General features: G+C 36.3%; 1 protein-coding gene and 1 long non-coding RNA gene across 3 annotated transcripts in view; one reads left to right on the top strand and one right to left on the bottom strand.

Annotated features, from left to right (window-relative positions):
• The window catches only part of LOC126979890 (pseudouridylate synthase RPUSD2), a 469,930-nt gene that overhangs the window by 67,307 nt on the left and 381,924 nt on the right, over positions 1-20,699 (top strand). The window lies entirely within an intron of this gene.
• LOC126979956 (uncharacterized) lies at positions 10,313-12,606 on the bottom strand. Its single transcript, XR_007732929.1, has 4 exons — positions 12,452-12,606; positions 11,830-12,032; positions 11,479-11,562; positions 10,313-10,537 (listed from the first exon to the last, which is right to left on the bottom strand). It is a non-coding gene; the product is annotated as an uncharacterized LOC126979956 (long non-coding RNA).

The raw sequence follows: 20,699 nt of genomic DNA, 5'->3' as shown, positions 1-20,699 counted from the left end.
TAAATAAATTAATAAACAAAAACTCACTGGCAAAATTAATGTCTAGGTAAAGCCTATAATTGACTATCTAGATGATAAAAATACTAAAAACTGTATGGTAGCATTTCTTCCATACGATTTGCAAGAAAATTTTAGAGCCTTTGTAGGATCACTATAATATGTACACGACTTTTTTATGGAGGAGGAGGACAAATGAGCGTACGCGTGACCTGGTGTTGTGTGATTACCGCCGCCCACATTCTCTTGCAACACTAGTGGCATCGCAGGAGCGTTGCCGGCCTTTTAGAAAGGTGTACGTGCTTATTTTGAATATACCCATGTCGTATCGTCCTGACAACACCGTACAAGGAAACTCATTCGACAGATTGGTTGTACGTGGATGAAAGTTCCTCGAAAACCACTCTATGAAGGGACGCCACACATCCAGATGGTGGGGATGATATCGTAAATTGTGGCGTGAGGCGCGAAGGTGGAATTCGGCGGCAGAAATCAGGCCTTTCACCGTGTAATGCATAAGGCGCGTCTCACAAAACTTCCATAAGTGGTACACCAGCTTCCACACTGGGAGCAGCTAACAGGAAATAGTGACGGTTATAGTTCGATCCCGAAGCCGTGAACGCTGGAGTTCCGCAACGCTGTATGCTATGTCCTACACCGTTTCTTTTGTATATCAATGATATGTTGGACGCCTCCAACATGCATTGCTATACGGATGACAATACTAGTGATGCCGTAGATACGCCCCATGTAGGTCTCTGCTGGGAAATCGTCGACCAGTGCTGGACGAAAATTCTGTCGAGTGCTCTGTTGAGAAAGACGCGGAATGGGGTGAACAAAATCTTCCATAAAATATAGAGTACGGCAATACTTCAAGCCGGCCCACATTCTAGTGCTCTACAAATTGCACGTCCTGCCACATATGGAGTATTGCTATCATCTCATGTCTGGTGCAACTCAGTATTAGCTCGAACTATTTGACCGCGTGCATCGCAGAGCTCCTTGTATTGTCAGGGATCCAGTGGTCTGTGAACGGCTGGATCACTTGGCATTGTGTAGAGACGTTGCTATGGTGTTTGTCTTCTACCGCATTTATCACGGGGAGTGATCCGAAGAGCTGTTTCACATGATTCCTGCCGCCGAATTCCACCTTCGCAAGACACGCCACAAATTAGGATATCATCCCCAACATCTTGATGTGTGGCGATCTTAATTTACAATGAAGCTGTTTAATGACCTTCCTTGTGCGGTGTTTCCGGGATGACACGACAGGGATACCTTCAAACGCGTACGCCTGCAGTGATCACTTAACATCAGGTGACCCGTACCCTAGTTTGTCCTCCTTTTACATAAAAAAATGTATTTGTGGCGATACCATTCACACTAATTTATATTAGCAACACACGACAGCTTGGAGTACCTGTGAAACTTTGATATAGGAGAGGGAGATGAATATAGAAATAAAACGCTCTAAGAGCTAACTTTTCCTCGCTATTCCGAGGAAAAGTTGGCTCTTAGAGCTAAGTCTATTGACCTTGGCATTACTTGATGTATTAAAATTTCACAATAAATCTTTTCGTTATTAGTCTTCTGTACATCATTAAATGGTATAGCTCTATGAAATATTGTACTAGTATATTATGGGAAAACATGCCGGTGATTTCATCTACAGAGCTCCGCTACCCGTCATTTCCGTTTTCATCCATTTTAATAATATTACGATTCATCAAGTGACTTCAATACAAGGCTTAACGGAGAAAAGTTGGTGATTAAATGTAGGATGAGAAAACCGATAAGTTAGAACTAAAATAATGGAATCTTATTGCTGTATCATACGCTTGCTGTAACAAAATCATACATTTCATGAAAGTATCGAGCGGGCGAGTCGAGGCCTGGTTGCCGTGACGGAGAACTATCAAATACTTCAAGCTTGTAAGTTAAGGTGTGCCATTTACATTTATATCGTACACTTTTATTATAATAACTTTATTTATGTTTGAAACGATCTGGGGTTCGCTTTAGTACGCATCAGCGTAATTGTGTTCGTAGGTTTAACATCTATTTTACTACGTAAGCGTTAGGAAAATACGCTTGTTATCCCGAGAATAACACGTATATGAGTATTTCTAAGATCAGATAGTTGATTGGTGCTGATAAATGCAATTGAATTAAAGGGTAAATAATAGGAGTTTAAATAGGAAACTGCTGTTGTGAGAAATTGGCTACTAGATTTCAGAGAAACTTTTTTCCCACGATGACACGGTGTGGAACCAAAGTCATCAGGAACGACTATTGAACGCACCCTACGTTTTTCGTTTAATCGCTTTTGTAGAGAAATACTTAACTTAACTCAAAGAATAAACTCCGAGAAAGACCAGCCACTAAGATAAATTATGCAATGGTAGAAGCCGATTCTCATAAACTTTAAAATGCCGCGCCACTTCAGCGCCTCCTCTATGTTCGCGGCAGCTCACACAGATGGCTTTGCGGCCATCATGCGCAAGCGGTGCGCTTCTACCATGCGCTGCATGCGCGGCAGACCCAACACAATTTTGAGGCGAATTGCTACGTTCCATCATTGTATTATTATAGCGCCATTAATAGTAATCCCGCGCGTTGTTGCAGGGATGAAATCTTGTCAAGCTAACGTCTGCGTGACGTCAGACAGTCATCGGTTTTCGATCATCACTATGACGTCACTAATATGGCGGCTGTCACCATTCCAACGCGCGGGTTTTTTTTAATAATTTATATACGTTTCCCTCAGGGCGTTTAAGATTTTCACCTGATAACAAGTGATACGCTCTGCTCTTGACGATGTAGAGCCGCTCAAGATTTATTATTTATAATTTGATAAAATGTTAGGTCTCATTAGCCCCGTAATTTCACTAGCTTCGGTGCGCTTTAAACGGGATCACAATAAAGCTTTAACATTACTGTTTCACGACAGAAAAAAGATTTTCCGGTATACAGTACAAGAAGTGTCCTGGATAGAATTTGTAAAAACTACCCGTTAACCTAGTATAACACCTTGATATAACAACTAAATAAACTTCCACTAGCCAGTTATAATGGTTTGCAACTTGGACGTATTGACTTCCTGATTATTCAGTAAGTGAGTCGCTTAGGAGTCGGGTTCTATTTGAGATTTATTGTAGACCCATCCTATAAGTTCTGAAATAAGTTACTACGAATAAAGAATAATCTATATTGATTAAATTTTTTTTTGAAAATAAATTTGAATTTTAATAGTACAGATAAATCTATATCAATAAACAGCCTTTCATGGTGATCACTCCATTCCTAAGATGTGGGTTCATTTGTAAAGTCATTTATACTATTGTCACCTTAACATAACTTTTTATTTGCAAATCTTTTAAATTTGGCGACATAAAAGTTACAGCAAAAATATTTTTCATGACCTAGGTATCATCAAGAAAGTCGTATTATCGTTGGTCCGGCTTGGACATGAATAGCAGCTGCTTTCGTGTCGATTTTGTTGATACAAAGTGAAACAGTAAACATTGCTCGTAAATAAACAACTATGGAAGTAATTTAAAGTTTAAATAACTTGAAACCGTCGTAATAAATATTGGAACTATTTCCGTGACGAAGAACATTATGTTCACGTAAACAAAGGCGCGAATTTTGATAAATGACTCAGACTGTTGTATTTTGTTCTGTTTCAACCTAGATGCACCTAATGGTTATGCTTTTACTAATGGTAATGCAGAAATGTAATCCACTGGTAACGGAGTGAGTACTGGATAAAAAACGAAGACCCAGCAAAGTTTGGCTCCCTAAAGAATTCTTGTGAGATTACAAATAATTTCATATTTTCATTATCGAATGCATTTCTTCCTTCATTTGGTACAATAATATGTACTTATACATTTATGTTTATATATTACCCAGGATCGATCGTCGTGGAGATCTTTGGGGGAGACCGTTGTCCAGCAGTGGACATTTATACATTTTTTTCTGAAATCAGCCATCCATACAAATTATAGAATTTTATTATTTAGGTTGCATAAGAGGTGTATTAAATTAAATCTTAATTAAATTATTTTCTACTTTTCAGGTTTGGAAGTCGGTTTTCGTAGTTTTTTTTACAATTATATATCCTCACAAATAATATAAACGCGTATGTGGGTTTGTTTGTTTGTTACGCTTTTACACGTTTCAACTCAACGGCTCATGATGAAATTTTGTAAACATACATTGTCAGGGATGCAATAAGGACATAGTGTTATTATCCAATATTTTATTTAAAGTTCCCGAGGGATTATAATTTGAATTTTAGGTTGGGCCAAGTAATGTAATATATGACTGCGAAAGGCGAAAGAAGGAAAGAGAATTTTCCAAGGTTCTTGGGATAGTAGAGTACAAATTTATGATTATTTTTTAACGGCCTTTGCGTATCTTTGCAACGATGTGGATATCGGTTCACAAGGTTTTTGGGGTAGTTGATATAAAATTCATTATACTTAATTTTTTATGCATCATATATATAAACAAATATTTTTGGGTTTCTTCCGAGTGAAAATATCTAGAACTCGTCAAATCTAGAAATCACTCATGTATTTGACGGTCCGTCCGCCAGTTACGGTACCTAATTTTAATTCGAATTAATAAATAAAATGTAAATTTTCAGTGAAATTGTATCATGTTGATTCAATCTGTTGTAATAGTTGAATCCTTGTGTGTGCATTTAAACTATTCTCATCGAATAACTAACCAAAAATGAAGGCAAAAAATATGCAGAAATACAAATAAATGAAGAGACAAAGTATACCACCAGTTTCACTTTCTTATCGAATAACCTCAATATTGTCAATTAACTGCAATAAGGTTTATCGTTTTTCTGTAAACATGTTTAATACAAAACATTATGATCTTGATCATCAAATCATTATGAAATTATTTAATTATACAATATATGTGTTTTATACTAAAAATGTACCAAATTATTAATATAAAGTAAATAATTGCTGGTAATTGAAGATAACTACGTTATCGAACTGCCCTTCAACGTACGCTTTCATTTTCTCGAGAAAATTTTGTACAGAGATAACTTTCAGCACTAATTAAATTCGCTCGGTATTGCTTCTTAACGAATGTACGAGATGTTGTATGAATTATAACTTTTAATTCTGTCTATCATTATTGTTACAGGTAAGACTGCCTGCTGCCAAAGGTTTGGTTAAGTTGACCTCGATGGAACTTTATTCATAAATTTGGTATGAGACTGTATCGTCGATACGACTGTTTGTTTTACGTGAATACGCTTACATATCAATATTTTCATCGTTAAATCCTTCTATAAAATATGAACACATATGTATACCTAAGCTATTATGAGATTTCTGTTAAAGTTTTCAGTCGTTGCCTCATCTGGGACAGTTTTACTTATTAAGTGTTGCTGCTATATTTTATTTTAAATAAAAAATATGAAGTTTGAATTTGGAAGCTTTCATTGGTTTGTATCACGGGCTTACATTACGTCTTCTATAAAAAAGAAATACATAATGATATATCACGTATTTTAAAGATGTTGTTCCTTTTATAATAAAAATCTAAGCTTTTTCATCTTAATGTAGCCTTAGGCTAGTACGCAAATTAATTTTAACATAATTTACTAAGTAGTCGGTGAAGTGATATTAAATTCTAAAATTAGTTGTTTAATCATATTTAAATATGTACATAACTTTAGTTTAAGTACAGATAAGCATGAATCTACGGATTCAAACCAACTCAATCGGGAATTGAACCCGTGTTCTTGAAAATGCATTATTTAAATGAGTTGTAGGTGAATATACTCTAAATAAAAAGAGTTTCATTTAAATGTATGGCGAAATGAATTAACACAATAATTGTAACAGAAATGGAGTAATTCGGCTGAGTGGTCACACAGATACTATATAGATTGTCGATAGTCGGCTAATGGACGTAATAACGCCATCTAGGCGACAAGTAATTGCGAGTTGTTACTACATATATTTTTTTATTATATATCACCGCCTGTGTTAGAAGCATATCTTATAGTGTCATCTGCACAGTATGAATTCCGTTGATGAATGTTGTATATAATTGGTATGCTGAATTAACAGTGTAGGGGATAGAACGATGCCTTGCGGGACACCAGCGCTTATGAGTTGTAAGTCGTGACATTTCATAAGAAGGATGCTTTATAATAAGCCCTTCGGGACATACCCGATCGGAGGCTTTCGCTATATATTATACACATCCTTCTACTTTGACTAAACCGCCTCCGCCCGTCGATGCGATATATACAATAAGATCACCAACTTAGTGATACTGACGGTAACCGTACTGAATTGATAATCAGCTGGTACTATTCCAGGTATACTAAGAGCTCGCGATTGTTGCGATCTCTGTCTGTGCTTTTTATCAGATATTTATTATAGATCGGGTGCAATTAAGCTGTCTTCAAAGCCCCGGGTCTAGGCTACGCTTAACGAATAGGAGAACCCGTAAAGACGGGTAAGACCGCCACTTTTGGAGCAAAATTTCCGCAGCACAATAGTGAGAATGCTATTAGACTCGCTCTTCATTAAGTTCCTTGTTAGAAATAACATATATTTAATAACCACAAACAGGTTCTTATCACATTTAGTTAGGCAGAAAAAACAACATGAACAGGTAAGAGTCACAAGTCTCGCGTACTGTTTAAAATTGCTCGCTTTGCCATATAATAGACCCGGCAAACCGCTTGGTGAATCCATAGAATGCTAAGATATTTATTTCAACTCTCACTGAAATTTATTCCACTAATAAAATGCTTGATGTTACAAGGATTTTTATTCGTAAAGTCAATACTAAATAAAGAAATTATTAGGAACGTGCAAATTTTAGAAAATCGAATTCTTTCAAAGCATATTAGGTAAATAATAAAAGACACCTGTTGTAAACAATTTTACAAAGTTTTATATGTATTCACTAAAACGATACCGCACCACACGGAATACGAGCAATTGTAAAGTTATATAAGTTTTCAAAAGTCCGGTGTCCGTTGTGGGCCGTGGGCGTTAAAATTTCAGGATTATAGTTTAGATTTCGTATCTAGATTTGTTTAATGTTTAAGTAAAACTTCAAAATTCGCTTGTGCATTATTTATCATCACTGCTATGTCTCGTATGTAACCTTATGGTGGGTAGGCCCTACCATAATATATTTGTCGACCCAAGTTACTAATATAATAATAGCGTTTAATAACAATCTACATATAGTTTTTACAGTTGGTTTGCAGAAGACATCGGCACAGATTGTTTTGCTTTCGCATAGGCCCCCCCAGGTTCTTCCAGTGTTCTCGGTCATGACATGATCTGCTCCACGTTATACCAGCTGCATCTTTTAAATCGTCGCCCCATCTACGACTCGGTCTCCCTCTCATTCTGTTACTTTTTTGGCCCATTCTTATTTTCCTCGTATTAGATTCTTGCCCACTGCCATTTGAGTTTTGTAATAGTTTGTGATACGTCTGCATTGTTTTTCCTTTTTCTTATTTCTTTTAACTTTATTCTATCACTTTTCTTAATCCTAAGTATACTTCTTTCTATTTTATGTTGACATGTTTTTAGTTTGTTGAGATTATCGTTGATTGGTGCGTTTGTGGTGATGTTTGTAACCATACTTCATGGCTGGGAGTATGCAGGTGTTGTAAACACGTTACAATTTACTAATATAGTCTAGTTTAATCTTAGTGTATGTGTATCATCAATAGATTAATCTGTTTACGATAAATACCTGGCCGGCACCAAAGAGGGCCCTTAACTGTCTCAATAGTCACGCAGTTGAAAGAGTAATCACTCTTTCAAGTAAAACTTAGATTGTCTAATCCGACTTCCTAAAATTGTATCCACAATGACGCAATTTACAAAATAAGCCTTGCAAATTTCGAAACTTTTACGATTTTTATGAACATATTATACTCTCATTGACCTTAAACTTTTATAATTATTGAAGCATTCCAACTCACCTTTATTGCGCCTTTACCCTCAGATAAATTTCAGCCTTGTAAGTATTCCGATGCTTGTAGGCGTTTTGACTTGATTGTATTAGCGAATTTACAAGATTTGTAAAATCGTGTACAAAAAGAAAGTAATTGTGATCACTTTGTCACGGTCTTTTTAACTCCAAAATATTTTCTACATTAATAATTTAAATAAGTCTGAATATCGTCTGGACCTTTATTATCCAAGTGTTTTCTTATCTAGCATTAAAAAAAATTACATCATTGGAAATCGGCAAAATCCGATCCCATCTTACCATTTGAATCGTGTTTCTCGTAATGGAAGGGCATTTCAAATATAAATCAATTATTTTCATGCAATATATGATAAACCCAGTAGTTACAGTGCCGTGAGCTATATATCTATTTAGGTTACGGCACTCTAACTCTAAAAAGGCAGTCATTTTTAAACTTCATGGTAAATGAAAACTTAGCTGAATATTATACAGCTATTTAATATGATCCGCAACGAAATCAGACTTTATTGTGAAGCTTAGTACAAATAACATAAAAGGATAAAATTTCCTGCATTACCCAAATTAATACTAATTTTTCCCTCGTACCTAGCCGATATTAGGAGCATTTCACATTGCCAGGAGTTGTTTATTATGTAACATTTTCATTGCGAAAAAATTATTCATATTATTAAATGAAATTTATTATTATTTTGATTTATTTTATTAACATTTTTAAAATCGTTCAATGTATTTTTAGTACACAGCTGTTAAATTAAATTAAGATAGAACTGAACTAATAAACCAGCATGGCATTTTGTATGGCTGTAAACAATTTAAATGATAATTATTATAACGCAGATAATTTTTCAATTTCATCCTTTGTTTAGGTAAATTTAGGTAATTATTGGAAATTTAGGTAATTATTTGGAAATTTCGTTCACTTTATGTTTCACGATCATTATTTAGTTATAATCGTACATTTATTTAATAGTTGTCTTGGTCTTTGATGTCTATTAATATTTAATACTATTATTTATGTATATATACACAAATATACACACCTGATTCCTGCCGCCGAATTTCACCTTCGCACGACACGCCACAAGTTACGATACCATCCCCACCATCTGGATGTGTGGCGGTCCTCCACAGTGCGGTTTTCAAGGAGCTTTCTTCCTCGTACCACGAAGCTGTGGAATGAGCTTCCTTGTGCGGTGTTTCCGGGACGATACGACATGGGTACCTTCAAGAAAAGCGTGTACACCTTCCTTAAAGGCCGGCAACGCTCTTGTGATTCCTCTGGTGTTGCAGGAGAGTGTGGGCGGCGGTGATCACTTAACACCAGGTGACCCGTACGCTCGTTTGTCCTCCTATTCCATAAAAAAAATATACACAATTAATGTTTGTGGTAATATTTAAATATTTGTTTTAATAATTCTCTCAACGCAACATTTACCATACGATAATGATAGCGATCCTGTAGTAAAATATATCACGAATACCATTTTATTTATCTTTTTCAATCTAGTAATATGAAAAATATTATACTTATTTATATATACTTGCCCGTCCTGCATCTAAGGATGCCATAAGTCTGTTTGAATCCATAAGTCTTATTTGTTGAACACTGTAGGTATAACTTGCTTTTCCTTTTATTAACTTTTTTTTTAGTTTGTTGAGTTAAGAATTTTGTTTTTCTTTTGTTTTTTTAATGTTCTTAGATTATAATGGAGCTGACATGTACATACGTATAAAATCCCCTAAATCAATAAAAATTATATATAATGTCGCAGGTATATTGTCAAAGCCGTAATATTAAAATTTCACTAGTGATATTATAATTTACCGGTAGATTGTCAATCGGCTTCCTTTTGATACAATTTAACGGCCTGGTTTTAGTGACATTGGAATTTCACGGGTATACTATAGTGACGTTCTTATGTATAGAACGACTTTGATTTAACTATAACATCACTAGTGAAATTATAATATCATGGCTTTGACCAAAGAGTATAATAATATATAGGGAAAAGAAAGCCCTCTCTACGCATTATGAGCTGTCTATTTGAAAACTAGCGCCATCTGAATATTGGCCCCGAAAATAACTATATATTAACTCGAAATTATGAAATTCATTTTTAATGTTGTGACGTAATTAAATAACTAACTCTACTTTTTAATGTAGGTATTGCAATTTTTTACCATGTTGAAATTGCGCGTTTAGTTAGTTATTTAATTTTGCCACAACATAGAACATGAAGGATAGGATTTAGTAGTGTTGGTATGAGTAATTGAAGTAATTGGGTGGGAGAAATAAAAAGCAATGTTTGCATATTATTTTTTATTTTTATAATGTTTATGTTTATCATAATATTGTTTGGCAGCTGTTTTTGTTTCGTCTTCACCCACATATGTTAATTTTCCTGACAAAATTCGATTGATCGATCTGCACCACCTTTTAACCTTGCTTTGAAAGATTGTCCTTTTTTTCGCAATAGCGATATTTCTGCTTGAAGATGTTTGATCTTTGTGCGCTGTGGAGCCATTAGATCTGTGAAAGAATGTTTAATTTACAAATTGTATAGTATAATATATGTATTATATGGTATTAAATAAATGGACAATATGAAAAGGGATTCAGTCTTAAAGTCTATATATATTAAAAATTAATTGCTGTTCGTTAGTCTTGCTAAAACTTGAGAATGGCTGGATCGATTTGGCTAATTTCGGTCTTAAATTTTTTGTGGAAGTCCAGTAAAGGTTTTGATAAGATGAAGAATTTAATATGTACAGCACGACGTCTGTCGGATCAGCTAGTAATGAATAAAAATATATTCAAAATTTCATTCCCACACGGACATTAGCTGTTCTCAATCCTATCAGGTACCAATGCAGCCTTCATCAAAAAAGACATTTGGCTCAATAGTCTTATGTCATGTCATGCATAAATCTACTGTTATAAAATTACTGTCACATTTATGGTTAATGTTTGTTAAATAAAGACTTTTCGAATTTCTTATGAGTGTTGTAATATTATGTGTGATTTGTAAAATCTTATGTAACTGAAATGAAATTATGAAGACTATATTATATGAAAACATGACATAAAGATCAAGATCAAATGTGGGATTTTCAATGAATAACATTTTATGGGCCCAAGATTTTAAAATTGTCAATGCCCTTTGACTGAGTTTGACTTTATATTCTTTCTGAATATTTTATTTGAAATAGGATATAATATCACTTACAGAAAGTCAATACTACCTATTGGAAAAAGTATACCTCAGACCTGAGAAGTAAGGGAATAAGATACTCAGCGGGCTTCTTTTTTTTACATAAAAATATGGTGACAATGTTAAATCATACAATAAAATTTATTATTTAATACCCTGAAGGTGGCCGCTCCATGCCATTTCTGTGGTATCATTAAGAATGTCACTTATGTTATAGTAACCTTTATGACATTGCAAATAAGTTTTTAAAATTATTTACCTGAACAGTCTTGCTGTATTATTGTAGGCAGTAAATGTTGTGTGGATGAAGCTTGTCCTAAGATTACTTTACTCTGTAGTTGTCCTGAAAATTAATGTGAATATGTAAAGATTATCTTTCATTATTTAATGATTATCATAGATATTGAACCAGTTTCAGCCAGAAATGCAACCATTGCATTTTGTAATCACAACTGTGCAAGAAAATCAGGTGTTTCCAGAATGATACAATATACCTTCAAAAAAACCATCAACTCAACAAAGATTCTTAGTGGTGTGATTAAATCTGACAGAGTAAGGAATAGAATCGAATATTCAATCAACTCAATATGTGTTAAATTAGGGGACCTACCAAGCAGATGAAGCATCGGAACTGCCAATGTGCTTAGCCATTGATTATGATTTCTGTGTCTGTCAGAAAAGTGTATATCACAAATTCTCTTCTTCTTATAACATTCAAGATCAGATGTTTAAGGGTTTCCACCAACAAGACTGACCCAAGTTTTAAACTGCTCAGGAATTTGACAGCATCTGGGAAACTATGCATTGGAATCTCTGAAAATAATAAGTAACATTATTAAATAAATTGAGTGACTATTAAAGCCATCAGACAAATTGTGATAACCTAGTGTTATGACCATTGGACTAGTATTAGATTTTGGACTCATATATTGACTTTTCTCTTGATAAAGATGGTGTCAGAAGCCAGCACAGCTGTCAATTATTATTAAACCATATAAGTCAGGGGGAGTCAGAAGTCTGACATTGAAGGTGATTTGAGGGATTGGAGTTTAATCTTTGGGGCAAGATACAGAAAACCGGTATGTTTATAATAGTTTTAACCATGATTGCAAATTCAATCTACGGACCGGTAGAAGAACCTGAGAGTAGAACAAACCTTATATGATACTTTATTTATCACAAGATTAGTTAATAAACTACACTATTAAGATTTAAGAGAATAATTTACTTACCAAGGAGCGCACAACCGAAAGCACAACGTCTCGGCATTACACCAAAGTTCATAAATTCCACAAACAAAAGTGTCTCTATCACAAAAAGTAGAAATACACAGAATAAGGAGATTTTTGGAGTGAATTCGCAACAGCAAGGCGGAGGAACAAGGCTCGACTCGACGCACTTACACTTCGATTTCAATACCAAAAATATGCAAAATGGAACACGAGAGCTACATACATGCGCAAAGTGCAAACGCTAGAAGTAGCCGCCATTTTATGACCAGTGGGCAGGTTTCAAAGCGAGTGACAGCTGACAAAGCTTTAATTTTGGGGCCAACTATCAGTATTATATGGCACTACAGTTTTCTGAAAACGTCTCTATAAGGCGACTGTCCCACCCCTGGCTTTGACAATAGGGATATCTACGACATATATATCAATATTATTGTTACTAAAGAGTAAATAAATAAAGTATGACTCGATCTAATTCTTTAATTCACTTTAAAAAATAGTAGATCGAGTCCTACTTTATTTAAATTAAAAATTTTAAGATAACGTATAAATACGCGCGCTCTCTCTCTCTCTCTACAATCAAGATTTTTTTAATTTAAGTGGAAATCTTACAATGAGATATAATTTTATTCGCTTTTTCGATTATAAAATTCAATTTGAAGTGGTAAAGATATGAATCTGTCATGCAGGTCAAATAAACGAAGTAAATGATCGTTATGTATAATAATTATATAGATAATGTAAAATACATATTATGGATATTCATTCTTAGAACCTTTGCTCTCATAAAAAGATAAAGAAGAGTTCTAATCATTGATCACATGTGGCTAAAAGGGAACCTTAAACCTAATGTACTCAAAGTCCAAATTCTTTCAAATGCTGATTTTACGAGGGTTTACGATGTAGCGTGCTACACGCAAAGCAATTTGCATAGACTGTACCGTAGACACTATCTACGTTTATTGATTCATGATGTCCCTTTGATATGAATGTGTAGATGTGGCTGTAATTACAAATATGTTTAATTTCAAAAATTAATAAAAACATTAAAAAACTTAATTGTTAATTTATCTACTTAAATGTACTTATAAAAAATTAATATACAAATGGTCATGAATTTCATGCAGAACGTGCTGCATTTCGTCAAAGTTACTCTATAGATTTACATTCTGTCCTATCCTTTCCCGAATGAATCTATAAAATACCTGCTATTTTCACAATGTTATGTTCCCGTCGCACCTTGTTTTCTTTTGCTGTCTCGTGTTTGCTATAATGTTATTAGTCTTGCCCATTCACCCATCTGCACTTTAACTGTTTGTATGTGTTTATAGATTCTTATTTGTTTTGTTTTTTTCTTTATCCTGTCCTTTAAATCCTATTTATTTATTGCAATCCTTAATTCCTCCGTATTCCATTCTCACAAATAAAAGTATATTTGATTTACTAGATGGTCTGCCAATACTCATTTTTAACACCCATATAGTAAAAATGACAAAAAGAACTTACACGAATTGAGTAATTTGCTTCTTTTTCCATAGGTATTACATAATACATAAAGTTACCAGAATAGTTTCCAGGTTTAACAACTGATAATCTGAATCTCCTACGTTTTGTCGATGCCTTAATATCATTATCTACCAATAGGGTAAGCAATAGAAGGAAGGGGAATTTGAATAAATGACAGATTGTTTAGAAACATAATTAAAAACTGTAGGTAAATAACGAGAAAACACGATACGAAGTAATTTTTATGTAGTTAGGTCAGCTAATATCTAATGAAGAATGTATGCAAAAAAGTAGGTTTAAATGAGAATTGTTAATACATGGAAACAATCTTGGAAAATTCATATATTTAAGTATAAATTTTATCAACTCACGCACTGATAATAACTTTCAGCATATTAATCAAGTAATTCGTTATTGGTGTTTTTCTAAGAACTCACATAAAATAAAATACCAAAACTTCTTGTCCTGAATAAATAAATTTTCCAAATAAAAGATTTACTTTTTCCTACGTCGCGTCGGTGACTAGATTTAAAGTGGAGCACCGCTTTCATGAATAAACAAAAGCTCTCGGATTTCGAAGAAGCATTCTAACACTTACCACTAAAGCAATTAGATGTAGTGAGCATTTCTTGAAGCCTACCGTTGATATATTTAAGTTAAACCTGTTGTTGAAATTTAGATTAAGATTTAAAATTTTCATTAATAATTTACCTTTTATGCATCATATAATAAAACATCAAAATTTGTAGATCGTTGTATGAAAATGTTGGAAAAGTCTTTCTATACATTACAAAAACGAACTGAGTATGCCTGCAGGGGACCAATCAAGCTGCTGGGTGATGGTACAACAGATGACTCACCAAAAGAGGATTTAAGGCAATTGTATACATAACGCATGTCTACCCATTCTTCACAGCAAAATTAAAACGGAAGAAGTGTGCATTACAGAATAGAGATACGATAAAGAGAGATACGGTGGGACCAAATAATCTTGCCCGTAAACTTATACACGAAACAGGTGTAAAATATGCAAAATATTAAGTAAAGGCAACTACCCCTTAAACAAGTACCTAATTACCAGGTGTGACAGACAATATGTCACATGATGCCGGCTAAATGGGTATGACAGCGGCGCCTTTTCCTGCAATCAAGGAGTATTGTGTTAGCATTACTGTGTTTCGATTTGAAGCGCGTCGAAGCTAGTGAAATAATTGGCCTAATGAGAAAATATCTTATGTCTCAAAGTAACGAGCGCTATTGCGATGCCGCTCAGTTCAGTCAAGAAGTTCAGAAAGCTTTTTCCCTTCGATTTCCACCATTACTTCCAGAAGCATGTCTTTAAATGCTACTACATATCTGGACGCCCTGGCCTGGTTGAAAAAATTACTGACACATACAATGGCTCAATCAAGAGGCTAATTGTATAAATAGCCTAGTCAAATTGACCTAATAAAGTCCGCCTGGGCGTTAAAGGACCACGTCAGGTATACTATGGTTTTCTTAGCCGCAAAAATTATGAATTTTGTTGTTACAAAGTTAAGCAAGTCCATTTGTTTTCCTGTTTAATTTGCACATCGATATTCAATCTCGCTTAGGGGCGATCTTAAGAAGCGTTGCTAAGGAGCCTGATATGATACTGAAACTTTTTAATCGCCTGAGATTGCTTTTATAAAGTAATATGTCGTGGCGTTTCAGTCCATGAAAGGAGCTGAATTCGCCAAATTATTCATAGCTCATGAAATATAATAATAATTTATTTGATGAATGGAGTTCTTGTTAACTCAGGGAACGCCAATCTAACACTATAAAAATATGAGTGTTGTTTCTTCGCATTTAATTCTTTGCCATAACGTTCATCCAGTTGCCATGACACGTTGCCAATTTCAACGCTTGTGGGTATCAAGTACACAAGACAGTCCAAACTTAATCTGCTTTGACCATTGATGTACTAAAACCAACTAGATTCCCAATCGCCTTAAAGTCGTCAAAATTTCCGAGTGGCGTGGTAGACAACGTGTTGCAAAATACCCTGTAAAAAATATAATTAAATATCAAAGCCCAAAACTTTGTCAAGCCTAGTCAGCTGTCATGTCAGGGAACCAGATTATTAATGAGAAAGGTTAAGTACCTTTTTTACCTAATAATTTGTCTACATTAATTGTTTCTCTATTTTTCATTCATAAATGTTTGCTTGCTCAATACAAGGGTGTCATTATACTCAAGTACTGGCTTCAAAAAATGTCAAGTTGGAAAAAAGGGTTATGTGAAAGACAGACTGTATTTCTCCAATTGCTCAACGGTTGCCGAGATGGAACAGCGTGTTGGATCAGTTTTCGCATCAATAACACCGACGATGGTGCGAAATGCCACAAAGGCCATACGCCAAGCCAAGCCATCCGCCTTGCTCAAGCCACAACCATACGAGCGAGGTTGTGTATTGAGCAATTCCACCACTTTGAGCCGTATCTGTAAATTTGACGTTCATTATGAAAAAGTAAGTGTTCGTTTAGGTTGTTTCAGTAGGTTAATTCTATTAAAAATTTTGTCGTTCCGCAAGGTAGATAGAAATGAAGGTACATTCTACGTATTTTACGGGTTGTTAATGTGTTAATGTATAGATACATTAACACATTACCTTTTACATATAACATTAATTTAAATTAATACCTTATTTCGTCACATAAAACTCTGCCTAATAGACGCGTTGGCAGAGTTGTGCTTCAGACAATTGAGAGACATGAGTGTGATAGTGAGTCTAGTTGTAATCAACACTTTTTTCCATGAATTATAATTTACACGTTTGAACGTTATGAATTTAAATGCAATGGCTTCACCATTGCATTTAAATTCATAACAGAAGATGGTCTAAGACTCTTTAAGTTTTTTTTAAATACAGTTAGTCAGTTCTGTAGATGTTCTGGAATAACAACAATAACAATAATAATCAAGGTAATAAATGGTACTAAACTTAGATAAATACTTATACTCCGGTAAAAAATCGGTTGTTAATGAAATAATGAAGTATTTAATTGTCATCTTTTATTTCATACAACAATTCTAAAGTAAAACTGTATTAAGCCATACACAGAATATATCCTACATTATGACGTCATCTATTCACAGAGCCTGTTTATTGCACTAACCTCGTCGACACAACTTATTGCTACATAATACAAATTTATTGCACTGTATCTGCCCATCTACCACATACATTACAAGTAACACGCAATATCTCAAAATTGCGTGCGATACTAGGCTATATTGCTACTATATAAGCTATAAATTAGACTGATAAATGGCCTGACGAATAAAAGTTCAATACTGTTGTTTTGCATTCATACATTACAAGAATTGATGGCCGAAGTTTGTGAAATTTTAAATAATATTGGATTGTGGAATCTAAATTTTCATCGTATGAAAGTGCCAGTAAGATATTGCTTATGATATATCTTTAATCTATAACACTTTTCATTCAGTGCATATGCAAGTGCATTTGAATACTGATTCTGGTACCACTGGTAGTCACGGAATAAATACCAATGTAAATCAAACTTATCTGCCAAATGAGTACAAAATCTATTAAGTAAAGATAAAGTGCAAAGTTGCGGCTTTTTTATGGAAAAGGATTTTTAGGACAAATCGAGGGTTCGGGTCACCTGGTGTTAAGTGAGCACCTCCGCCTACAGGGTACCTTTATGAAGGTACCCATGTTGTATCGTCCTCGAAACACCACACAGGGAAGCTCTTCCCATAGTTTAGTTGTGCGGTGCGGTAGGGGCAGAGAGTGCTTACCGGTGATCCCTACGTGAGCCCGGTAGAGCTCAGGGTTAGCACGTCACTCACTCACACGCCCTCCGTACCACTTTCTTTTTCGTCATAATATACGTCTATTTTTCGAGCGATGGTGGTAGATGCAACTCCAACCAGCTAAGCTCCTCCCGGCCCCGCATAAACACTACTTTGCCTGCCGACTTTGTACTGTTATTTATTAGTAGTTAATACTTTATCGGACATGCAGACTCAGTGTGCAGTGCCTACATGTACCAACAATATTAATAATTATAAAAGTCATGAACATAGGTTTTATTCTTTTCCGAGTGTTCGTGCCAATTATAGATCTGTTTATTTACTTCAGTTAGAATGGTTTGAGAAATTCAATTGTCCAGTTGTTGATCTATTATTGAAGCGATCCGATCATATTTGTTTTACTCAGCTGGGATTCCGCGGATTGATATTAAAATATCGATAGTCCAGGAGCCAACGCATAATTTTGAGTGTATATTGTAGAAATAAATATAAAAATTTAAAGTTTTATGTTACATTTATTTTTAACTGTCATTGTTATCTGTTGTGGAGTTAGGTAGGTGAATAGACAAGCGATTTGTTAGTAAAAAGGTGTTAGGAAGTCACAGAAGCTTACGTATGTCAGATTAGATGCTAGCGATGCTATAAGCAAAAAAGATCGACTAAAACTGCAGTATAGTAAGAATATGTATGAATATGTCCTACTTATTGGTATTCAGCGCCCTTTTCTTTGTCGAGATAATAATTAAGCGAAAAAATTAAAACTTATAAAGTTATGAACAAATGCCGATTGAATGACCAGATTCCCTCGTAAAATAAGGCCTTTTTTATGGAATAGGAGGACAAACGAGCGTACGGGTCACCTGTTGTTAAGTGATTACCGCCGGCCACACTCTCTTGCAACACCAGAGGAGTCACAGGAGCGTTGCCGGCCTTTAAGGAAGGTGTACGCGCTTTTTTTGAAGGTACCAATGTCGTATCGTCCCGGAAACACCGCACAAGGGAGTTCATTCCTCAGCTTTGTAGTACGTGGAAGAAAGCTCCTTGTAAACCGCACTGTGGAGGACCGCCACACATCCAGATGGTGAGGATGATATCCTAACTTGTGGCGTGTCGTGCGAAGGTGGAATTCGGCGGCAGGAATTAGGTAAAACAGCTCTTCAGAACACTCCCCGTGATAAATGCGGTAGAAGACACACAATGAAGCGACGTCTGTACGCAATGCCAAGTGATCCAGCCGTTCACAGAGTACTGGGTCCCTGACAATTCGAGCTGCTCTGCGTTGCACGCGGTCAAATGGATCGAGCTGATACTGGGGTGCGCCAGACCAGAGATGACAGCAATACTCCATGTGTGGCCGGACCTGCGTTTTGTACAGCGCTAGAATGTGGGCCGGCTTGAAGTATTGCCGTGCTCTATTAATGACGCCCAGTTTCTTTGAAGCCAATTTGGCTTTGCCCTCCAGATGGCCACGGAATTGGCAATCGCTCGAGATTTCGAGACCCAGTATTCCGATAGTAGGCGAGGCTTTTAGGGAAGTGTTGTCGAAGAGCGGTGATGCGACAAATGGGGTTTTTTTAGTGGTAAACGCGCAAACTTGAGTCTTCTGGGGGTTAAATTGGACAAGGTTCAATTTACCCCATTCCGCGACCTTCTCAAGAGAGGACTCGATAGAATACACAAGTTTCTCCCGGCTCTGGTCGACGATTTCCCGAGAGAGACGTGCATGGCCCGTGTATACGGCATCACCAGTGCTGTCATCTGCATAGCAATGAATGTTGGAGGTGTCCAACATATCATTGATATGCAGAAGAAACAGCGTAGGAGATAGCAATCAGCCTTGGGGCACTCCAGCATTCACGGGCTTCGGGTTCGAGCAATGTCCGTCGACAACGACCTGTATGCTGCGCCCAGTGAGGAAGCTGGAGGTCCACTTGCACAAGGTCTCGGGAAGCCCAAATGATGGAAGTTTAGAGAGGAGCGCCTTGTGCCATACACGATCAAAGGCCTTCGCTATATCCAGGAAAACTGCCAGGCCTTTCCCCTTGCTTTCAATAGCCGCAGCCCATCTATGTGTTAGGTATACCAGAAGATCACCTGCCGACCGACCATGGCGAAACCCGTATTGTCGGTCGTTGATCAACTGGTGACCCTCTACGTATACCAAGAGCTGACGGCTAATTATGCTCTCCTGTAGTTTGCCGGACCCGAACTGTCTCCTTTTTTTTGGATCGGATGGACAAGGGCTGACTTCCATGAGTCAGGGACTACGCCTTTGGAATAAGAGTGCCGGAATAAACGCGTTAGCACCGGCGTCAACTCAGGGGCACACGTTCTAAGCACGATTGGAGAAATGCCATCTGGCCCGCTCGACTTCCTGACGACCAACGAAAACAGAGCTCGCCTAACAGTTTTCTGTCTGAACTGTACTTCAGGCATAGAGCTCTGACACCGCGGGATGGTCGGCGGTGTTTTTCCGTTGTCGTCAAGAGTCGAGTTGGAGGCGAAAAGAGCGCACAGGAGATCGGCTTTCTCTTTTGCCGTATGGGCCAGGGTGTCATTCCTCATGTGCAACGGCGGCATTGACGGCTGGCTGAAGTTACCAAGAGCAGCTTTCGACAACGACCAGAATGGAAATGGCCTCCGGTCCTCGGCACTAGGCCGCTACTTCACGCCGGTATTCTGTGCGAGGGTGGTAATTAACCCGGACGAGTCTGGCCCGAATGTGCTGACGACTCTCCCACTTCTAAAAAGCCCTTAGTCGCCTCTTACGACACCCATGGGCCTGGGACTCCCCTATTCTTTTTATGCCACGGGGAAAGTACAGGGCAAGCATTGCACGCAAATTTTCGATATCCTACGATTTTATTCTCCATTCTACTATTTTATTCTCTAAATGACTGCCGCTATACAAATTCATGGAGGTTCGTACAGCCGCGAT

The sequence above is a fragment of the Leptidea sinapis genome, chromosome 4 (assembly GCF_905404315.1).
Source record: "Leptidea sinapis chromosome 4, ilLepSina1.1, whole genome shotgun sequence".
Taxonomy (NCBI): Eukaryota; Metazoa; Arthropoda; class Insecta; order Lepidoptera; family Pieridae; genus Leptidea; species Leptidea sinapis.
This window is presented reverse-complemented; position numbering and strand designations above follow the sequence as displayed.